Genomic DNA, 22,351 nt, shown 5'->3' with positions numbered 1-22,351 from the left:
CGTGTAGCTGTGAGTGTGTGAGCCTGCAGGGCCCCATGGAATTGCCTAGAAGTAGGCTGAATCGCTGCAAGGGCTGAACAGCAGTATCGGGCAGGCTCGGGCAACGCGCGGCCCGTTCGGGTTATCGCTTCTCGGCCTTTTGGCTAAGATCAAGTGTAGTATCTGTTCTTATCAGTTTAATATCTGATACGTCCCCTATCTGGGGACCATATATTAAATGGATTTTTAGAACAGGGAGATGGAAATAGAGCTTGCTCTGTCCACTCCACGCATTGACCTGGTATTGCAGTATTTCCAGGAGCGGTGCACCCTTTCCTTATGTGTTGACTAAAAGCAGATTCCAAAAGTGTTTTTTTGTCTTTGCTATTGTTTCTGTCTTTCTGAAGGGATCTCCCCTTTTAATCCCATTATTTCAACACCTGTTGGACAATGCATGAGTGATAATGAGCTCATTGATTAAATGCAATTAATGAATAGATTGCCACCTCTTGTTGTGTGTCGTCTGTGTTTCTGTGTTTCCGGCATTTCACATTGGAACACCTCATTCACCTTCCTTGTCTTCTCTCCGCCCTCCCTTTTAGGTAAGTTAAAGAGCTGCACCTGAGCCAGCCACTGATTGATTGATTGATTGATTGATTGATTGATTGATTGATTGATTGATGCAGCACAACAGTCAAATAGTGGAGTGGAGTAGGGGAACAGCAAACAGCCAATAAAGCAGCCCGCCCGCTCGCCTGCCCAACACAATGGACCTACCTGTGTACACTAGATGGATGTGATGGAATGTACTGTCGTCCCTACATTTCAAGAAGAAGTAAGAATTGCAGTTGCAACAAAGCCTTGCTTGCCTACAAAGAGAGCAGCAATTTGGATTTGTTACTATGTTACCTAGAAGAATAACAAACTGTGCAAGGATGGAGGTTGTAGGAGCAAGGAGAAGTTGTCTGTAAAGTTGGTGGATGCCTATTTTCCATTTTGCAGTCCCTTGTCTCCCTCTTGTGGCCTCCTGGAGGCAACTAGCTGTGCAAAAAAAAGACAGCCTGGCGGCCGGCTGTTGCAGTGTTGCCCTCTCAGGCAACACTGAGTGACTGACTGAGCCTCACCGTCTTATATAAAGTTCAGACGGAACTTTGCACGTGTCATAGTGGAGCCCTCAGGATTCCAGAGCCAGCTTTCTGACATCATAATGGGGCCTCAGAGATAAAAGCCTGGGCCCAGGCAGTGTTGGTCAGTGCTGCTCAGCAGGCAGCACTGGACTGGACTGGATTACAGCTGATACAAGGTGTGAAGGAACAAGGGGTGGCTGTGGGCATGCACTTGCTGCCGCTGCCAGTGTTTATCTGCATGGCAGCAGGGCATTTGGGCGTTGCCAGGAAGGCGTTTTTATGTAGATTCCTCCTCTTTCAGCACTGCATTGTGGTGCAAGCAAAAGAAGCAAATCCTGTCTGGCTTCCTCTCCGGCCTTTATTCACCTCCCGTGTAGCTGTGAGTGTGTGAGCCTGCAGGTGAGCCTGCAGGGCCCCATGGAATTGCCTAGAAGTAGGCTGAATCGCTGCAAGGGCTGAACAGCAGTATCGGGCAGGCTCGGGCAACGCGCGGCCCGTTCGGGTTATCGCTTCTCGGCCTTTTGGCTAAGATCAAGTGTAGTATCTGTTCTTATCAGTTTAATATCTGATACGTCCCCTATCTGGGGACCATATATTAAATGGATTTTTAGAACAGGGAGATGGAAATAGAGCTTGCTCTGTCCACTCCACGCATTGACCTGGTATTGCAGTATTTCCAGGAGCGGTGCACCCTTTCCTTATGTGTTGACTAAAAGCAGATTCCAAAAGTGTTTTTTTGTCTTTGCTATTGTTTCTGTCTTTCTGAAGGGATCTCCCCTTTTAATCCCATTATTTCAACACCTGTTGGACAATGCATGAGTGATAATGAGCTCATTGATTAAATGCAATTAATGAATAGATTGCCACCTCTTGTTGTGTGTCGTCTGTGTTTCTGTGTTTCCGGCATTTCACATTGGAACACCTCATTCACCTTCCTTGTCTTCTCTCCGCCCTCCCTTTTAGGTAAGTTAAAGAGCTGCACCTGAGCCAGCCACTGATTGATTGATTGATTGATTGATTGATTGATTGATTGATGCAGCACAACAGTCAAATAGTGGAGTGGAGTAGGGGAACAGCAAACAGCCAATAAAGCAGCCCGCCCGCTCGCCTGCCCGCCACAATGGACCTACCTGTGTACACTAGATGGATGTGATGGAATGTACTGTCGTCCCTACATTTCAAGAAGAAGTAAGAATTGCAGTTGCAACAAAGCCTTGCTTGCCTACAAAGAGAGCAGCAATTTGGATTTGTTACTATGTTACCTAGAAGAATAACAAACTGTGCAAGGATGGAGGTTGTAGGAGCAAGGAGAAGTTGTCTGTAAAGTTGGTGGATGCCTATTTTCCATTTTGCAGTCCCTTGTCTCCCTCTTGTGGCCTCCTGGAGGCAACTAGCTGTGCAAAAAAAAGACAGCCTGGCGGCCGGCTGTTGCAGTGTTGCCCTCTCAGGCAACACTGAGTGACTGACTGAGCCTCACCGTCTTATATAAAGTTCAGACGGAACTTTGCACGTGTCATAGTGGAGCCCTCAGGATTCCAGAGCCAGCTTTCTGACATCATAATGGGGCCTCAGAGATAAAAGCCTGGGCCCAGGCAGTGTTGGTCAGTGCTGCTCAGCAGGCAGCACTGGACTGGACTGGATTACAGCTGATACAAGGTGTGAAGGAACAAGGGGTGGCTGTGGGCATGCACTTGCTGCCGCTGCCAGTGTTTATCTGCATGGCAGCAGGGCATTTGGGCGTTGCCAGGAAGGCGTTTTTATGTAGATTCCTCCTCTTTCAGCACTGCATTGTGGTGCAAGCAAAAGAAGCAAATCCTGTCTGGCTTCCTCTCCGGCCTTTATTCACCTCCCGTGTAGCTGTGAGTGTGTGAGCCTGCAGGGCCCCATGGAATTGCCTAGAAGTAGGCTGAATCGCTGCAAGGGCTGAACAGCAGTATCGGGCAGGCTCGGGCAACGCGCGGCCCGTTCGGGTTATCGCTTCTCGGCCTTTTGGCTAAGATCAAGTGTAGTATCTGTTCTTATCAGTTTAATATCTGATACGTCCCCTATCTGGGGACCATATATTAAATGGATTTTTAGAACAGGGAGATGGAAATAGAGCTTGCTCTGTCCACTCCACGCATTGACCTGGTATTGCAGTATTTCCAGGAGCGGTGCACCCTTTCCTTATGTGTTGACTAAAAGCAGATTCCAAAAGTGTTTTTTTGTCTTTGCTATTGTTTCTGTCTTTCTGAAGGGATCTCCCCTTTTAATCCCATTATTTCAACACCTGTTGGACAATGCATGAGTGATAATGAGCTCATTGATTAAATGCAATTAATGAATAGATTGCCACCTCTTGTTGTGTGTCGTCTGTGTTTCTGTGTTTCCGGCATTTCACATTGGAACACCTCATTCACCTTCCTTGTCTTCTCTCCGCCCTCCCTTTTAGGTAAGTTAAAGAGCTGCACCTGAGCCAGCCACTGATTGATTGATTGATTGATTGATTGATTGATTGATTGATTGATTGATGCAGCACAACAGTCAAATAGTGGAGTGGAGTAGGGGAACAGCAAACAGCCAATAAAGCAGCCCGCCCGCTCGCCTGCCCGCCACAATGGACCTACCTGTGTACACTAGATGGATGTGATGGAATGTACTGTCGTCCCTACATTTCAAGAAGAAGTAAGAATTGCAGTTGCAACAAAGCCTTGCTTGCCTACAAAGAAAGCAGCAATTTGGATTTGTTACTATGTTACCTAGAAGAATAACAAACTGTGCAAGGATGGAGGTTGTAGGAGCAAGGAGAAGTTGTCTGTAAAGTTGGTGGATGCCTATTTTCCATTTTGCAGTCCCTTGTCTCCCTCTTGTGGCCTCCTGGAGGCAACTAGCTGTGCAAAAAAAAGACAGCCTGGCGGCCGGCTGTTGCAGTGTTGCCCTCTCAGGCAACACTGAGTGACTGACTGAGCCTCACCGTCTTATATAAAGTTCAGACGGAACTTTGCACGTGTCATAGTGGAGCCCTCAGGATTCCAGAGCCAGCTTTCTGACATCATAATGGGGCCTCAGAGATAAAAGCCTGGGCCCAGGCAGTGTTGGTCAGTGCTGCTCAGCAGGCAGCACTGGACTGGACTGGATTACAGCTGATACAAGGTGTGAAGGAACAAGGGGTGGCTGTGGGCATGCACTTGCTGCCGCTGCCAGTGTTTATCTGCATGGCAGCAGGGCATTTGGGCGTTGCCAGGAAGGCGTTTTTATGTAGATTCCTCCTCTTTCAGCACTGCATTGTGGTGCAAGCAAAAGAAGCAAATCCTGTCTGGCTTCCTCTCCGGCCTTTATTCACCTCCCGTGTAGCTGTGAGTGTGTGAGCCTGCAGGGCCCCATGGAATTGCCTAGAAGTAGGCTGAATCGCTGCAAGGGCTGAACAGCAGTATCGGGCAGGCTCGGGCAACGCGCGGCCCGTTCGGGTTATCGCTTCTCGGCCTTTTGGCTAAGATCAAGTGTAGTATCTGTTCTTATCAGTTTAATATCTGATACGTCCCCTATCTGGGGACCATATATTAAATGGATTTTTAGAACAGGGAGATGGAAATAGAGCTTGCTCTGTCCACTCCACGCATTGACCTGGTATTGCAGTATTTCCAGGACCGGTGCACCCTTTCCTTATGTGTTGACTAAAAGCAGATTCCAAAAGTGTTTTTTGTCTTTGCTATTGTTTCTGTCTTTCTGAAGGGATCTCCCCTTTTAATCCCATTATTTCAACACCTGTTGGACAATGCATGAGTGATAATGAGCTCATTGATTAAATGCAATTAATGAATAGATTGCCACCTCTTGTTGTGTGTCGTCTGTGTTTCTGTGTTTCCGGCATTTCACATTGGAACACCTCATTCACCTTCCTTGTCTTCTCTCCGCCCTCCCTTTTAGGTAAGTTAAAGAGCTGCACCTGAGCCAGCCACTGATTGATTGATTGATTGATTGATTGATTGATTGATTGATTGATTGATGCAGCACAACAGTCAAATAGTGGAGTGGAGTAGGGGAACAGCAAACAGCCAATAAAGCAGCCCGCCCGCTCGCCTGCCCGCCACAATGGACCTACCTGTGTACACTAGATGGATGTGATGGAATGTACTGTCGTCCCTACATTTCAAGAAGAAGTAAGAATTGCAGTTGCAACAAAGCCTTGCTTGCCTACAAAGAGAGCAGCAATTTGGATTTGTTACTATGTTACCTAGAAGAATAACAAACTGTGCAAGGATGGAGGTTGTAGGAGCAAGGAGAAGTTGTCTGTAAAGTTGGTGGATGCCTATTTTCCATTTTGCAGTCCCTTGTCTCCCTCTTGTGGCCTCCTGGAGGCAACTAGCTGTGCAAAAAAAAGACAGCCTGGCGGCCGGCTGTTGCAGTGTTGCCCTCTCAGGCAACACTGAGTGACTGACTGAGCCTCACCGTCTTATATAAAGTTCAGACGGAACTTTGCACGTGTCATAGTGGAGCCCTCAGGATTCCAGAGCCAGCTTTCTGACATCATAATGGGGCCTCAGAGATAAAAGCCTGGGCCCAGGCAGTGTTGGTCAGTGCTGCTCAGCAGGCAGCACTGGACTGGACTGGATTACAGCTGATACAAGGTGTGAAGGAACAAGGGGTGGCTGTGGGCATGCACTTGCTGCCGCTGCCAGTGTTTATCTGCATGGCAGCAGGGCATTTGGGCGTTGCCAGGAAGGCGTTTTTATGTAGATTCCTCCTCTTTCAGCACTGCATTGTGGTGCAAGCAAAAGAAGCAAATCCTGTCTGGCTTCCTCTCCGGCCTTTATTCACCTCCCGTGTAGCTGTGAGTGTGTGAGCCTGCAGGGCCCCATGGAATTGCCTAGAAGTAGGCTGAATCGCTGCAAGGGCTGAACAGCAGTATCGGGCAGGCTCGGGCAACGCGCGGCCCGTTCGGGTTATCGCTTCTCGGCCTTTTGGCTAAGATCAAGTGTAGTATCTGTTCTTATCAGTTTAATATCTGATACGTCCCCTATCTGGGGACCATATATTAAATGGATTTTTAGAACAGGGAGATGGAAATAGAGCTTGCTCTGTCCACTCCACGCATTGACCTGGTATTGCAGTATTTCCAGGACCGGTGCACCCTTTCCTTATGTGTTGACTAAAAGCAGATTCCAAAAGTGTTTTTTGTCTTTGCTATTGTTTCTGTCTTTCTGAAGGGATCTCCCCTTTTAATCCCATTATTTCAACACCTGTTGGACAATGCATGAGTGATAATGAGCTCATTGATTAAATGCAATTAATGAATAGATTGCCACCTCTTGTTGTGTGTCGTCTGTGTTTCTGTGTTTCCGGCATTTCACATTGGAACACCTCATTCACCTTCCTTGTCTTCTCTCCGCCCTCCCTTTTAGGTAAGTTAAAGAGCTGCACCTGAGCCAACCACTGATTGATTGATTGATTGATTGATTGATTGATTGATTGATTGATTGATTGATGCAGCACAACAGTCAAATAGTGGAGTGGAGTAGGGGAACAGCAAACAGCCAATAAAGCAGCCCGCCCGCTCGCCTGCCCGCCACAATGGACCTACCTGTGTACACTAGATGGATGTGATGGAATGTACTGTCGTCCCTACATTTCAAGAAGAAGTAAGAATTGCAGTTGCAACAAAGCCTTGCTTGCCTACAAAGAGAGCAGCAATTTGGATTTGTTACTATGTTACCTAGAAGAATAACAAACTGTGCAAGGATGGAGGTTGTAGGAGCAAGGAGAAGTTGTCTGTAAAGTTGGTGGATGCCTATTTTCCATTTTGCAGTCCCTTGTCTCCCTCTTGTGGCCTCCTGGAGGCAACTAGCTGTGCAAAAAAAAGACAGCCTGGCGGCCGGCTGTTGCAGTGTTGCCCTCTCAGGCAACACTGAGTGACTGACTGAGCCTCACCGTCTTATATAAAGTTCAGACGGAACTTTGCACGTGTCATAGTGGAGCCCTCAGGATTCCAGAGCCAGCTTTCTGACATCATAATGGGGCCTCAGAGATAAAAGCCTGGGCCCAGGCAGTGTTGGTCAGTGCTGCTCAGCAGGCAGCACTGGACTGGACTGGATTACAGCTGATACAAGGTGTGAAGGAACAAGGGGTGGCTGTGGGCATGCACTTGCTGCCGCTGCCAGTGTTTATCTGCATGGCAGCAGGGCATTTGGGCGTTGCCAGGAAGGCGTTTTTATGTAGATTCCTCCTCTTTCAGCACTGCATTGTGGTGCAAGCAAAAGAAGCAAATCCTGTCTGGCTTCCTCTCCGGCCTTTATTCACCTCCCGTGTAGCTGTGAGTGTGTGAGCCTGCAGGGCCCCATGGAATTGCCTAGAAGTAGGCTGAATCGCTGCAAGGGCTGAACAGCAGTATCGGGCAGGCTCGGGCAACGCGCGGCCCGTTCGGGTTATCGCTTCTCGGCCTTTTGGCTAAGATCAAGTGTAGTATCTGTTCTTATCAGTTTAATATCTGATACGTCCCCTATCTGGGGACCATATATTAAATGGATTTTTAGAACAGGGAGATGGAAATAGAGCTTGCTCTGTCCACTCCACGCATTGACCTGGTATTGCAGTATTTCCAGGACCGGTGCACCCTTTCCTTATGTGTTGACTAAAAGCAGATTCCAAAAGTGTTTTTTGTCTTTGCTATTGTTTCTGTCTTTCTGAAGGGATCTCCCCTTTTAATCCCATTATTTCAACACCTGTTGGACAATGCATGAGTGATAATGAGCTCATTGATTAAATGCAATTAACCCCTTAGTGACTAAGCCTGTTTTGGCCTTCAGGACCAGCCCCATTTTTGCCAATCTGACATGTGTCACTTTATGTGGTAATAACTCCAGAATGCTTTTACCTATCCAAGCGATTCTGGGATTGTTTTCTCGTGACATATTGTACTTTATGATACTGAAAAAATTTTGTCATTAAATTCAATATTTATTTGTAAGAAACGCCAAGATTTAGAGAAAATTAGCAAAAATTTGCATTTTTCTAAATTTTAATGTATTTACTTGTAAAACAGATAGTAATACCACACAAAATACATACTAGTTTATATTTCCCATATGTCTACTTTATGTTTGCGTCGTTTTTTGAACATTCTTTTATTTTTCTAGGACGTTACAAGGCTTAGAACTTTAGCAGCAATTTCTCATATTTTCAAGAAAATTTCAAAAGGCTATTTTTTCAGGGACCAGTTCAGTTCTGAAATGGCTTTGAGGGCCTTATATATTAGAAAGTCACCATAAATCACCCCATTTTGAAAACTGCACCCATCAAAGTATTCAAAACAGCATTCACAAAGTATTTTAGCCCTTTAGGCGTTTCACAGGAATTAAAGCAAAGTAGAGGTGAAATTTACAAATTTTATTTTTTTTCTTCAAAAATTCATTTGTAATAAATTTTTTCTGTACCACAGAAGGTTTTACCCAAGAAATGCAACTCAAGATTTATTGCCCAGATTCTGCAGTTTTTAGAAATACCCCACATGTGGCCCTAGCGCGGTCATGGACTGAAACACAGGCCTCCGAAGCAAAGGAGCACCTAGTGGATTTTGGGCCTCTATTTTATTAGAATATATTTTAGGTACCATGTCAGGTGTGAGGAGGCCTTGTGCTGCCAAAACAGTGGAAACACCCCAAAAGTGACCCCATTTTGGAAACTATACCCCTCAAGGAATTTATCTATGGGTATAGTTAGCATTTTGAACCCACAGTTTTTTTGCTAAATTTATTTGAATTAGTATGTGAAGGTGAAAATCTACTTTTTTTGTGAAAAAATTAGGAAATTTTAAATTTTTACAAGGAATAAAGTAGAAAAAACACCCCAACATATGTAAAGCAATGTCTTCCGATTATAGCAATACCCCATATGTGGTAATAAATTGCTGTTTGGACCCACAGCAGGCCTCAGAAGAGAAGGAGCACCATTTGGATTTTGGATTTCTGATTTTGCTGGAATAGTTTTCAGTGCCGTGTCGCGTTTGCAATGCACTGGAGGGAAGAAAACCGTGGAAACCCCCCAATAGTTACCCCATTTTGGAAACGATACCCCTCAAGGTATTTATCTATGGGTATAGTTAGCATTTTGAACCCACAGTTTTTTTGCTAAATTTATTTGAATTAGTATGTGAAGATGAAAATCTACTTTTTTTCTGAAAAAAGGTAGCCATTTTTAATTTTTACAAGGAATAAAGGAGAAAAAGCGCCCCAACATTTGTAAAACAATTTCTCCTGATTACGTAAATACCCCATATGTGGTAATAAACTACTGTTTGGACCCACACCGGGGCTTAGAAGGGAAGGAGCGCTATTTGGCTTTTGGAGCTCAAATTTAGCTGGAATGTTTTTGGGTGTCATGTCGAATTTGCCCCTGAGAGACTGAAACAGTGGAAGCCCCCCAAAAGTAACCCCATTTGGGAAACTACACCACTTAAGGAATCTATCTAGGGGTATAGTGAGCATTTAGGCCCCACACGTCTTTTGCAGAATTTATTAGAATTAGGCCGTGAAAATTAATATCAACATTATTTCCACTAAAATGTTGAATTTTTTCAATTTCACAAAGGATAAACGAGAAAATGCACCCCAACGTTTGTAAAGCAATTTCTCCCGAGTACGGCAATACCCCACATGTGGTCATAAATGTTTTTTCATTAGAAAGTAATTAACCCTTTACGAACTGATTCATGTTTTGCTTTTTCGTTTTTCCTCTCCGCTTTCCAAGAGCCACTACTTTTTTATTTTTCTGTCAATAGAGCGGTGTGGGGGCTTATTTTTTGCGGGACGAGTTGTCGTTTTTATTGGTACCATTTTTTGGTACGATGCCATATCGGTGGACATAAACGGCTGTTTGGGCACGCTGTAGGGCTCAGAAGGGAGGGACGCCATTTGGCTTTTGGAGCGTATATTTTGCTTGGTAGTAGCTCTGGCGTTTTGCTGGTATTTCAGTTTATAATGTGGGGGCACATGTAGGCTGGGCAGAGTACATCAGGGGCATAATAAGAGGGTATAATAATGGGGTAAATAAATAATAATCCACAGATATGTGGCCGGTGTCGCACTGATAAATGGTGCCCGATCTTATCCACTTTTGGAACACTCTGCACATTTTGCATCGCCATAATCTGGGAGCCGGAACTTTTTTTATTTTTTCACCACCGGAGCCGTGTGAGGGCTTATTTGTTGCGGGAAAATCTGTAATTTTCATTGGTACCATTTTGGGGTACATGCGATTTTGTTGATCACTTTTTATTCAATTTTTCGGCAAGCAAGGTGACCAAAAACCATCAATTCTGACAATGATTTTTATTTATTTTTGACAGCGTTTACCCTGGGCTATAAATGACTATTATACTTTATTCTGCGGGTCGGTACGATTACGGCGATACCATTTGTATATACGTTTTTTTATGTTTTGCAGCGTTTGCGCAATAAAATAACTTATTTAGAAAATAATGTCTTTTCTGTGTCACCATATTCTGAGAGCCATAACTTTTTTATTTTTCAGTCAAAAAAGCTGTGTAAGGGCTTGTTTTTTGCGGGACGGGTTGTAGTTTGTATCGGTACAATTTTGGCGTACATGCGACTTTTTGATCACTTTTTATTACATATTTTGTGAGGGGTGGTGACCAAAAAATAGTGATTCTGGCATTGTTTTTCGTTTATTTTTTTCGCGGCGTTCACTGTGCGGGAAAAATAATATTATAGTTTTATAGTTGGGGTCGTTACGAACGCGGTGATACCAAATATGTGTACTTTTTTTTTACGTGCTCATTTTTTTTCCTATAATGAAAGACTTATTATAGGAAAAAAAGCAGTTCTTGTTTATATCACTTCTAACTTTTATTTTTACACTTTTTTTAAAACATTTTTATTCTTTTTTTTACTTTTTTCACTTGTCCCACTAGGGGACACTTAGACTTGCAGCTCTGATCGCTGCTGGAATACATTACACTACACACGTAGTGTAATGCATTTCAACTGTCATTGTGACGTGACAGTCACACTGACAGGAAGCCTACGACGTCCACCCTCGGGGTGGTCCTCATAGGCTTCTGTACATGGCAACCCGGAAGCCATTGTCTGGCGTCCGGTTGCCATGGGTACCATCGCCAGCCCCCGTGATTTCACATGCGTCCCCTATCTGGGGACCATATATTAAATGGATTTTTAGAACAGGGAGATGGAAATAGAGCTTGCTCTGTCCACTCCACGCATTGACCTGGTATTGCAGTATTTCCAGGACCGGTGCACCCTTTCCTTATGTGTTGACTAAAAGCAGATTCCAAAAGTGTTTTTTGTCTTTGCTATTGTTTCTGTCTTTCTGAAGGGATCTCCCCTTTTAATCCCATTATTTCAACACCTGTTGGACAATGCATGAGTGATAATGAGCTCATTGATTAAATGCAATTAATGAATAGATTGCCACCTCTTGTTGTGTGTCGTCTGTGTTTCTGTGTTTCCGGCATTTCACATTGGAACACCTCATTCACCTTCCTTGTCTTCTCTCCGCCCTCCCTTTTAGGTAAGTTAAAGAGCTGCACCTGAGCCAGCCACTGATTGATTGATTGATTGATTGATTGATTGATTGATTGATTGATTGATTGATTGATGCAGCACAACAGTCAAATAGTGGAGTGGAGTAGGGGAACAGCAAACAGCCAATAAAGCAGCCCGCCCGCTCGCCTGCCCGCCACAATGGACCTACCTGTGTACACTAGATGGATGTGATGGAATGTACTGTCGTCCCTACATTTCAAGAAGAAGTAAGAATTGCAGTTGCAACAAAGCCTTGCTTGCCTACAAAGAGAGCAGCAATTTGGATTTGTTACTATGTTACCTAGAAGAATAACAAACTGTGCAAGGATGGAGGTTGTAGGAGCAAGGAGAAGTTGTCTGTAAAGTTGGTGGATGCCTATTTTCCATTTTGCAGTCCCTTGTCTCCCTCTTGTGGCCTCCTGGAGGCAACTAGCTGTGCAAAAAAAAGACAGCCTGGCGGCCGGCTGTTGCAGTGTTGCCCTCTCAGGCAACACTGAGTGACTGACTGAGCCTCACCGTCTTATATAAAGTTCAGACGGAACTTTGCACGTGTCATAGTGGAGCCCTCAGGATTCCAGAGCCAGCTTTCTGACATCATAATGGGGCCTCAGAGATAAAAGCCTGGGCCCAGGCAGTGTTGGTCAGTGCTGCTCAGCAGGCAGCACTGGACTGGACTGGATTACAGCTGATACAAGGTGTGAAGGAACAAGGGGTGGCTGTGGGCATGCACTTGCTGCCGCTGCCAGTGTTTATCTGCATGGCAGCAGGGCATTTGGGCGTTGCCAGGAAGGCGTTTTTATGTAGATTCCTCCTCTTTCAGCACTGCATTGTGGTGCAAGCAAAAGAAGCAAATCCTGTCTGGCTTCCTCTCCGGCCTTTATTCACCTCCCGTGTAGCTGTGAGTGTGTGAGCCTGCAGGGCCCCATGGAATTGCCTAGAAGTAGGCTGAATCGCTGCAAGGGCTGAACAGCAGTATCGGGCAGGCTCGGGCAACGCGCGGCCCGTTCGGGTTATCGCTTCTCGGCCTTTTGGCTAAGATCAAGTGTAGTATCTGTTCTTATCAGTTTAATATCTGATACGTCCCCTATCTGGGGACCATATATTAAATGGATTTTTAGAACAGGGAGATGGAAATAGAGCTTGCTCTGTCCACTCCACGCATTGACCTGGTATTGCAGTATTTCCAGGACCGGTGCACCCTTTCCTTATGTGTTGACTAAAAGCAGATTCCAAAAGTGTTTTTTGTCTTTGCTATTGTTTCTGTCTTTCTGAAGGGATCTCCCCTTTTAATCCCATTATTTCAACACCTGTTGGACAATGCATGAGTGATAATGAGCTCATTGATTAAATGCAATTAATGAATAGATTGCCACCTCTTGTTGTGTGTCGTCTGTGTTTCTGTGTTTCCGGCATTTCACATTGGAACACCTCATTCACCTTCCTTGTCTTCTCTCCGCCCTCCCTTTTAGGTAAGTTAAAGAGCTGCACCTGAGCCAGCCACTGATTGATTGATTGATTGATTGATTGATTGATTGATTGATTGATTGATTGATTGATGCAGCACAACAGTCAAATAGTGGAGTGGAGTAGGGGAACAGCAAACAGCCAATAAAGCAGCCCGCCCGCTCGCCTGCCCGCCACAATGGACCTACCTGTGTACACTAGATGGATGTGATGGAATGTACTGTCGTCCCTACATTTCAAGAAGAAGTAAGAATTGCAGTTGCAACAAAGCCTTGCTTGCCTACAAAGAGAGCAGCAATTTGGATTTGTTACTATGTTACCTAGAAGAATAACAAACTGTGCAAGGATGGAGGTTGTAGGAGCAAGGAGAAGTTGTCTGTAAAGTTGGTGGATGCCTATTTTCCATTTTGCAGTCCCTTGTCTCCCTCTTGTGGCCTCCTGGAGGCAACTAGCTGTGCAAAAAAAAGACAGCCTGGCGGCCGGCTGTTGCAGTGTTGCCCTCTCAGGCAACACTGAGTGACTGACTGAGCCTCACCGTCTTATATAAAGTTCAGACGGAACTTTGCACGTGTCATAGTGGAGCCCTCAGGATTCCAGAGCCAGCTTTCTGACATCATAATGGGGCCTCAGAGATAAAAGCCTGGGCCCAGGCAGTGTTGGTCAGTGCTGCTCAGCAGGCAGCACTGGACTGGACTGGATTACAGCTGATACAAGGTGTGAAGGAACAAGGGGTGGCTGTGGGCATGCACTTGCTGCCGCTGCCAGTGTTTATCTGCATGGCAGCAGGGCATTTGGGCGTTGCCAGGAAGGCGTTTTTATGTAGATTCCTCCTCTTTCAGCACTGCATTGTGGTGCAAGCAAAAGAAGCAAATCCTGTCTGGCTTCCTCTCCGGCCTTTATTCACCTCCCGTGTAGCTGTGAGTGTGTGAGCCTGCAGGGCCCCATGGAATTGCCTAGAAGTAGGCTGAATCGCTGCAAGGGCTGAACAGCAGTATCGGGCAGGCTCGGGCAACGCGCGGCCCGTTCGGGTTATCGCTTCTCGGCCTTTTGGCTAAGATCAAGTGTAGTATCTGTTCTTATCAGTTTAATATCTGATACGTCCCCTATCTGGGGACCATATATTAAATGGATTTTTAGAACAGGGAGATGGAAATAGAGCTTGCTCTGTCCACTCCACGCATTGACCTGGTATTGCAGTATTTCCAGGACCGGTGCACCCTTTCCTTATGTGTTGACTAAAAGCAGATTCCAAAAGTGTTTTTTGTCTTTGCTATTGTTTCTGTCTTTCTGAAGGGATCTCCCCTTTTAATCCCATTATTTCAACACCTGTTGGACAATGCATGAGTGATAATGAGCTCATTGATTAAATGCAATTAATGAATAGATTGCCACCTCTTGTTGTGTGTCGTCTGTGTTTCTGTGTTTCCGGCATTTCACATTGGAACACCTCATTCACCTTCCTTGTCTTCTCTCCGCCCTCCCTTTTAGGTAAGTTAAAGAGCTGCACCTGAGCCAGCCACTGATTGATTGATTGATTGATTGATTGATTGATTGATTGATTGATTGATGCAGCACAACAGTCAAATAGTGGAGTGGAGTAGGGGAACAGCAAACAGCCAATAAAGCAGCCCGCCCGCTCGCCTGCCCGCCACAATGGACCTACCTGTGTACACTAGATGGATGTGATGGAATGTACTGTCGTCCCTACATTTCAAGAAGAAGTAAGAATTGCAGTTGCAACAAAGCCTTGCTTGCCTACAAAGAGAGCAGCAATTTGGATTTGTTACTATGTTACCTAGAAGAATAACAAACTGTGCAAGGATGGAGGTTGTAGGAGCAAGGAGAAGTTGTCTGTAAAGTTGGTGGATGCCTATTTTCCATTTTGCAGTCCCTTGTCTCCCTCTTGTGGCCTCCTGGAGGCAACTAGCTGTGCAAAAAAAAGACAGCCTGGCGGCCGGCTGTTGCAGTGTTGCCCTCTCAGGCAACACTGAGTGACTGACTGAGCCTCACCGTCTTATATAAAGTTCAGACGGAACTTTGCACGTGTCATAGTGGAGCCCTCAGGATTCCAGAGCCAGCTTTCTGACATCATAATGGGGCCTCAGAGATAAAAGCCTGGGCCCAGGCAGTGTTGGTCAGTGCTGCTCAGCAGGCAGCACTGGACTGGACTGGATTACAGCTGATACAAGGTGTGAAGGAACAAGGGGTGGCTGTGGGCATGCACTTGCTGCCGCTGCCAGTGTTTATCTGCATGGCAGCAGGGCATTTGGGCGTTGCCAGGAAGGCGTTTTTATGTAGATTCCTCCTCTTTCAGCACTGCATTGTGGTGCAAGCAAAAGAAGCAAATCCTGTCTGGCTTCCTCTCCGGCCTTTATTCACCTCCCGTGTAGCTGTGAGTGTGTGAGCCTGCAGGGCCCCATGGAATTGCCTAGAAGTAGGCTGAATCGCTGCAAGGGCTGAACAGCAGTATCGGGCAGGCTCGGGCAACGCGCGGCCCGTTCGGGTTATCGCTTCTCGGCCTTTTGGCTAAGATCAAGTGTAGTATCTGTTCTTATCAGTTTAATATCTGATACGTCCCCTATCTGGGGACCATATATTAAATGGATTTTTAGAACAGGGAGATGGAAATAGAGCTTGCTCTGTCCACTCCACGCATTGACCTGGTATTGCAGTATTTCCAGGACCGGTGCACCCTTTCCTTATGTGTTGACTAAAAGCAGATTCCAAAAGTGTTTTTTGTCTTTGCTATTGTTTCTGTCTTTCTGAAGGGATCTCCCCTTTTAATCCCATTATTTCAACACCTGTTGGACAATGCATGAGTGATAATGAGCTCATTGATTAAATGCAATTAATGAATAGATTGCCACCTCTTGTTGTGTGTCGTCTGTGTTTCTGTGTTTCCGGCATTTCACATTGGAACACCTCATTCACCTTCCTTGTCTTCTCTCCGCCCTCCCTTTTAGGTAAGTTAAAGAGCTGCACCTGAGCCAGCCACTGATTGATTGATTGATTGATTGATTGATTGATTGATTGATTGATTGATTGATTGATTGATTGATGCAGCACAACAGTCAAATAGTGGAGTGGAGTAGGGGAACAGCAAACAGCCAATAAAGCAGCCCGCCCGCTCGCCTGCCCGCCACAATGGACCTACCTGTGTACACTAGATGGATGTGATGGAATGTACTGTCGTCCCTACATTTCAAGAAGAAGTAAGAATTGCAGTTGCAACAAAGCCTTGCTTGCCTACAAAGAGAGCAGCAATTTGGATTTGTTACTATGTTACCTAGAAGAATAACAAACTGTGCAAGGATGGAGGTTGTAGGAGCAAGGAGAAGTTGTCTGTAAAGTTGGTGGATGCCTATTTTCCATTTTGCAGTCCCTTGTCTCCCTCTTGTGGCCTCCTGGAGGCAACTAGCTGTGCAAAAAAAAGACAGCCTGGCGGCCGGCTGTTGCAGTGTTGCCCTCTCAGGCAACACTGAGTGACTGACTGAGCCTCACCGTCTTATATAAAGTTCAGACGGAACTTTGCACGTGTCATAGTGGAGCCCTCAGGATTCCAGAGCCAGCTTTCTGACATCATAATGGGGCCTCAGAGATAAAAGCCTGGGCCCAGGCAGTGTTGGTCAGTGCTGCTCAGCAGGCAGCACTGGACTGGACTGGATTACAGCTGATACAAGGTGTGAAGGAACAAGGGGTGGCTGTGGGCATGCACTTGCTGCCGCTGCCAGTGTTTATCTGCATGGCAGCAGGGCATTTGGGCGTTGCCAGGAAGGCGTTTTTATGTAGATTCCTCCTCTTTCAGCACTGCATTGTGGTGCAAGCAAAAGAAGCAAATCCTGTCTGGCTTCCTCTCCGGCCTTTATTCACCTCCCGTGTAGCTGTGAGTGTGTGAGCCTGCAGGGCCCCATGGAATTGCCTAGAAGTAGGCTGAATCGCTGCAAGGGCTGAACAGCAGTATCGGGCAGGCTCGGGCAACGCGCGGCCCGTTCGGGTTATCGCTTCTCGGCCTTTTGGCTAAGATCAAGTGTAGTATCTGTTCTTATCAGTTTAATATCTGATACGTCCCCTATCTGGGGACCATATATTAAATGGATTTTTAGAACAGGGAGATGGAAATAGAGCTTGCTCTGTCCACTCCACGCATTGACCTGGTATTGCAGTATTTCCAGGACCGGTGCACCCTTTCCTTATGTGTTGACTAAAAGCAGATTCCAAAAGTGTTTTTTGTCTTTGCTATTGTTTCTGTCTTTCTGAAGGGATCTCCCCTTTTAATCCCATTATTTCAACACCTGTTGGACAATGCATGAGTGATAATGAGCTCATTGATTAAATGCAATTAATGAATAGATTGCCACCTCTTGTTGTGTGTCGTCTGTGTTTCTGTGTTTCCGGCATTTCACATTGGAACACCTCATTCACCTTCCTTGTCTTCTCTCCGCCCTCCCTTTTAGGTAAGTTAAAGAGCTGCACCTGAGCCAGCCACTGATTGATTGATTGATTGATTGATTGATTGATTGATTGATTGATTGATTGATGCAGCACAACAGTCAAATAGTGGAGTGGAGTAGGGGAACAGCAAACAGCCAATAAAGCAGCCCGCCCGCTCGCCTGCCCGCCACAATGGACCTACCTGTGTACACTAGATGGATGTGATGGAATGTACTGTCGTCCCTACATTTCAAGAAGAAGTAAGAATTGCAGTTGCAACAAAGCCTTGCTTGCCTACAAAGAGAGCAGCAATTTGGATTTGTTACTATGTTACCTAGAAGAATAACAAACTGTGCAAGGATGGAGGTTGTAGGAGCAAGGAGAAGTTGTCTGTAAAGTTGGTGGATGCCTATTTTCCATTTTGCAGTCCCTTGTCTCCCTCTTGTGGCCTCCTGGAGGCAACTAGCTGTGCAAAAAAAAGACAGCCTGGCGGCCGGCTGTTGCAGTGTTGCCCTCTCAGGCAACACTGAGTGACTGACTGAGCCTCACCGTCTTATATAAAGTTCAGACGGAACTTTGCACGTGTCATAGTGGAGCCCTCAGGATTCCAGAGCCAGCTTTCTGACATCATAATGGGGCCTCAGAGATAAAAGCCTGGGCCCAGGCAGTGTTGGTCAGTGCTGCTCAGCAGGCAGCACTGGACTGGACTGGATTACAGCTGATACAAGGTGTGAAGGAACAAGGGGTGGCTGTGGGCATGCACTTGCTGCCGCTGCCAGTGTTTATCTGCATGGCAGCAGGGCATTTGGGCGTTGCCAGGAAGGCGTTTTTATGTAGATTCCTCCTCTTTCAGCACTGCATTGTGGTGCAAGCAAAAGAAGCAAATCCTGTCTGGCTTCCTCTCCGGCCTTTATTCACCTCCCGTGTAGCTGTGAGTGTGTGAGCCTGCAGGGCCCCATGGAATTGCCTAGAAGTAGGCTGAATCGCTGCAAGGGCTGAACAGCAGTATCGGGCAGGCTCGGGCAACGCGCGACCCGTTCGGGTTATCGCTTCTCGGCCTTTTGGCTAAGATCAAGTGTAGTATCTGTTCTTATCAGTTTAATATCTGATACGTCCCCTATCTGGGGACCATATATTAAATGGATTTTTAGAACAGGGAGATGGAAATAGAGCTTGCTCTGTCCACTCCACGCATTGACCTGGTATTGCAGTATTTCCAGGACCGGTGCACCCTTTCCTTATGTGTTGACTAAAAGCAGATTCCAAAAGTGTTTTTTGTCTTTGCTATTGTTTCTGTCTTTCTGAAGGGATCTCCCCTTTTAATCCCATTATTTCAACACCTGTTGGACAATGCATGAGTGATAATGAGCTCATTGATTAAATGCAATTAATGAATAGATTGCCACCTCTTGTTGTGTGTCGTCTGTGTTTCTGTGTTTCCGGCATTTCACATTGGAACACCTCATTCACCTTCCTTGTCTTCTCTCCGCCCTCCCTTTTAGGTAAGTTAAAGAGCTGCACCTGAGCCAGCCACTGATTGATTGATTGATTGATTGATTGATTGATTGATTGATTGATTGATTGATTGATTGATTGATGCAGCACAACAGTCAAATAGTGGAGTGGAGTAGGGGAACAGCAAACAGCCAATAAAGCAGCCCGCCCGCTCGCCTGCCCGCCACAATGGACCTACCTGTGTACACTAGATGGATGTGATGGAATGTACTGTCGTCCCTACATTTCAAGAAGAAGTAAGAATTGCAGTTGCAACAAAGCCTTGCTTGCCTACAAAGAGAGCAGCAATTTGGATTTGTTACTATGTTACCTAGAAGAATAACAAACTGTGCAAGGATGGAGGTTGTAGGAGCAAGGAGAAGTTGTCTGTAAAGTTGGTGGATGCCTATTTTCCATTTTGCAGTCCCTTGTCTCCCTCTTGTGGCCTCCTGGAGGCAACTAGCTGTGCAAAAAAAAGACAGCCTGGCGGCCGGCTGTTGCAGTGTTGCCCTCTCAGGCAACACTGAGTGACTGACTGAGCCTCACCGTCTTATATAAAGTTCAGACGGAACTTTGCACGTGTCATAGTGGAGCCCTCAGGATTCCAGAGCCAGCTTTCTGACATCATAATGGGGCCTCAGAGATAAAAGCCTGGGCCCAGGCAGTGTTGGTCAGTGCTGCTCAGCAGGCAGCACTGGACTGGACTGGATTACAGCTGATACAAGGTGTGAAGGAACAAGGGGTGGCTGTGGGCATGCACTTGCTGCCGCTGCCAGTGTTTATCTGCATGGCAGCAGGGCATTTGGGCGTTGCCAGGAAGGCGTTTTTATGTAGATTCCTCCTCTTTCAGCACTGCATTGTGGTGCAAGCAAAAGAAGCAAATCCTGTCTGGCTTCCTCTCCGGCCTTTATTCACCTCCCGTGTAGCTGTGAGTGTGTGAGCCTGCAGGGCCCCATGGAATTGCCTAGAAGTAGGCTGAATCGCTGCAAGGGCTGAACAGCAGTATCGGGCAGGCTCGGGCAACGCGCGGCCCGTTCGGGTTATCGCTTCTCGGCCTTTTGGCTAAGATCAAGTGTAGTATCTGTTCTTATCAGTTTAATATCTGATACGTCCCCTATCTGGGGACCATATATTAAATGGATTTTTAGAACAGGGAGATGGAAATAGAGCTTGCTCTGTCCACTCCACGCATTGACCTGGTATTGCAGTATTTCCAGGACCGGTGCACCCTTTCCTTATGTGTTGACTAAAAGCAGATTCCAAAAGTGTTTTTTGTCTTTGCTATTGTTTCTGTCTTTCTGAAGGGATCTCCCCTTTTAATCCCATTATTTCAACACCTGTTGGACAATGCATGAGTGATAATGAGCTCATTGATTAAATGCAATTAATGAATAGATTGCCACCTCTTGTTGTGTGTCGTCTGTGTTTCTGTGTTTCCGGCATTTCACATTGGAACACCTCATTCACCTTCCTTGTCTTCTCTCCGCCCTCCCTTTTAGGTAAGTTAAAGAGCTGCACCTGAGCCAGCCACTGATTGATTGATTGATTGATTGATTGATTGATTGATTGATTGATTGATTGATGCAGCACAACAGTCAAATAGTGGAGTGGAGTAGGGGAACAGCAAACAGCCAATAAAGCAGCCCGCCCGCTCGCCTGCCCGCCACAATGGACCTACCTGTGTACACTAGATGGATGTGATGGAATGTACTGTCGTCCCTACATTTCAAGAAGAAGTAAGAATTGCAGTTGCAACAAAGCCTTGCTTGCCTACAAAGAGAGCAGCAATTTGGATTTGTTACTATGTTACCTAGAAGAATAACAAACTGTGCAAGGATGGAGGTTGTAGGAGCAAGGAGAAGTTGTCTGTAAAGTTGGTGGATGCCTATTTTCCATTTTGCAGTCCCTTGTCTCCCTCTTGTGGCCTCCTGGAGGCAACTAGCTGTGCAAAAAAAAGACAGCCTGGCGGCCGGCTGTTGCAGTGTTGCCCTCTCAGGCAACACTGAGTGACTGACTGAGCCTCACCGTCTTATATAAAGTTCAGACGGAACTTTGCACGTGTCATAGTGGAGCCCTCAGGATTCCAGAGCCAGCTTTCTGACATCATAATGGGGCCTCAGAGATAAAAGCCTGGGCCCAGGCAGTGTTGGTCAGTGCTGCTCAGCAGGCAGCACTGGACTGGACTGGATTACAGCTGATACAAGGTGTGAAGGAACAAGGGGTGGCTGTGGGCATGCACTTGCTGCCGCTGCCAGTGTTTATCTGCATGGCAGCAGGGCATTTGGGCGTTGCCAGGAAGGCGTTTTTATGTAGATTCCTCCTCTTTCAGCACTGCATTGTGGTGCAAGCAAAAGAAGCAAATCCTGTCTGGCTTCCTCTCCGGCCTTTATTCACCTCCCGTGTAGCTGTGAGTGTGTGAGCCTGCAGGGCCCCATGGAATTGCCTAGAAGTAGGCTGAATCGCTGCAAGGGCTGAACAGCAGTATCGGGCAGGCTCGGGCAACGCGCGACCCGTTCGGGTTATCGCTTCTCGGCCTTTTGGCTAAGATCAAGTGTAGTATCTGTTCTTATCAGTTTAATATCTGATACGTCCCCTATCTGGGGACCATATATTAAATGGATTTTTAGAACAGGGAGATGGAAATAGAGCTTGCTCTGTCCACTCCACGCATTGACCTGGTATTGCAGTATTTCCAGGACCGGTGCACCCTTTCCTTATGTGTTGACTAAAAGCAGATTCCAAAAGTGTTTTTTGTCTTTGCTATTGTTTCTGTCTTTCTGAAGGGATCTCCCCTTTTAATCCCATTATTTCAACACCTGTTGGACAATGCATGAGTGATAATGAGCTCATTGATTAAATGCAATTAATGAATAGATTGCCACCTCTTGTTGTGTGTCGTCTGTGTTTCTGTGTTTCCGGCATTTCACATTGGAACACCTCATTCACCTTCCTTGTCTTCTCTCCGCCCTCCCTTTTAGGTAAGTTAAAGAGCTGCACCTGAGCCAGCCACTGATTGATTGATTGATTGATTGATTGATTGATTGATTGATTGATTGATTGATGCAGCACAACAGTCAAATAGTGGAGTGGAGTAGGGGAACAGCAAACAGCCAATAAAGCAGCCCGCCCGCTCGCCTGCCCGCCACAATGGACCTACCTGTGTACACTAGATGGATGTGATGGAATGTACTGTCGTCCCTACATTTCAAGAAGAAGTAAGAATTGCAGTTGCAACAAAGCCTTGCTTGCCTACAAAGAGAGCAGCAATTTGGATTTGTTACTATGTTACCTAGAAGAATAACAAACTGTGCAAGGATGGAG

General features: G+C 46.0%; 13 non-coding genes and 1 pseudogene across 13 annotated transcripts; all 14 read left to right on the top strand.

Moving 5' to 3' along the window:
* The first annotated feature begins 123 nt into the window (after positions 1-123).
* LOC142715618 (U2 spliceosomal RNA) lies at positions 124-314 on the top strand. The gene has a single exon (XR_012870971.1). It is a non-coding gene; the product is annotated as a U2 spliceosomal RNA (small nuclear RNA).
* Positions 315-1,611: 1,297 nt separating this feature from the next.
* On the top strand, positions 1,612-1,802 carry LOC142715606 (U2 spliceosomal RNA). The gene has a single exon (XR_012870960.1). It is a non-coding gene; the product is annotated as a U2 spliceosomal RNA (small nuclear RNA).
* Positions 1,803-3,079: 1,277 nt separating this feature from the next.
* Positions 3,080-3,270, top strand: LOC142715583 (U2 spliceosomal RNA). Its single transcript, XR_012870940.1, has one exon. It is a non-coding gene; the product is annotated as a U2 spliceosomal RNA (small nuclear RNA).
* A 1,285-nt stretch (positions 3,271-4,555) lies between these two features.
* LOC142715564 (U2 spliceosomal RNA) lies at positions 4,556-4,746 on the top strand. The gene has a single exon (XR_012870923.1). It is a non-coding gene; the product is annotated as a U2 spliceosomal RNA (small nuclear RNA).
* Positions 4,747-6,030: 1,284 nt separating this feature from the next.
* Positions 6,031-6,221, top strand: LOC142715552 (U2 spliceosomal RNA). Its single transcript, XR_012870912.1, has one exon. It is a non-coding gene; the product is annotated as a U2 spliceosomal RNA (small nuclear RNA).
* A 1,288-nt stretch (positions 6,222-7,509) lies between these two features.
* Positions 7,510-7,700, top strand: LOC142715539 (U2 spliceosomal RNA). Its single transcript, XR_012870901.1, has one exon. It is a non-coding gene; the product is annotated as a U2 spliceosomal RNA (small nuclear RNA).
* Positions 7,701-11,180: 3,480 nt separating this feature from the next.
* LOC142715595 (U2 spliceosomal RNA) lies at positions 11,181-11,361 on the top strand (annotated as a pseudogene).
* A 1,292-nt stretch (positions 11,362-12,653) lies between these two features.
* On the top strand, positions 12,654-12,844 carry LOC142715527 (U2 spliceosomal RNA). Its single transcript, XR_012870890.1, has one exon. It is a non-coding gene; the product is annotated as a U2 spliceosomal RNA (small nuclear RNA).
* A 1,292-nt stretch (positions 12,845-14,136) lies between these two features.
* On the top strand, positions 14,137-14,327 carry LOC142715514 (U2 spliceosomal RNA). Its single transcript, XR_012870879.1, has one exon. It is a non-coding gene; the product is annotated as a U2 spliceosomal RNA (small nuclear RNA).
* A 1,284-nt stretch (positions 14,328-15,611) lies between these two features.
* LOC142715502 (U2 spliceosomal RNA) lies at positions 15,612-15,802 on the top strand. The gene has a single exon (XR_012870868.1). It is a non-coding gene; the product is annotated as a U2 spliceosomal RNA (small nuclear RNA).
* Positions 15,803-17,102: 1,300 nt separating this feature from the next.
* LOC142715490 (U2 spliceosomal RNA) lies at positions 17,103-17,293 on the top strand. The gene has a single exon (XR_012870856.1). It is a non-coding gene; the product is annotated as a U2 spliceosomal RNA (small nuclear RNA).
* A 1,288-nt stretch (positions 17,294-18,581) lies between these two features.
* LOC142715478 (U2 spliceosomal RNA) lies at positions 18,582-18,772 on the top strand. Its single transcript, XR_012870845.1, has one exon. It is a non-coding gene; the product is annotated as a U2 spliceosomal RNA (small nuclear RNA).
* Positions 18,773-20,072: 1,300 nt separating this feature from the next.
* LOC142715466 (U2 spliceosomal RNA) lies at positions 20,073-20,263 on the top strand. The gene has a single exon (XR_012870834.1). It is a non-coding gene; the product is annotated as a U2 spliceosomal RNA (small nuclear RNA).
* Positions 20,264-21,551: 1,288 nt separating this feature from the next.
* Positions 21,552-21,742, top strand: LOC142715630 (U2 spliceosomal RNA). The gene has a single exon (XR_012870982.1). It is a non-coding gene; the product is annotated as a U2 spliceosomal RNA (small nuclear RNA).
* Positions 21,743-22,351: the final 609 nt, after the last annotated feature.

Source organism: Rhinoderma darwinii, unplaced genomic scaffold (genome assembly GCF_050947455.1).
Source record: "Rhinoderma darwinii isolate aRhiDar2 unplaced genomic scaffold, aRhiDar2.hap1 Scaffold_444, whole genome shotgun sequence".
NCBI lineage: Eukaryota > Metazoa > Chordata > Amphibia > Anura > Rhinodermatidae > Rhinoderma > Rhinoderma darwinii.
Note: the sequence above shows the minus strand (reverse complement) of the source record. Positions and strands in the feature narration are given on the sequence as shown.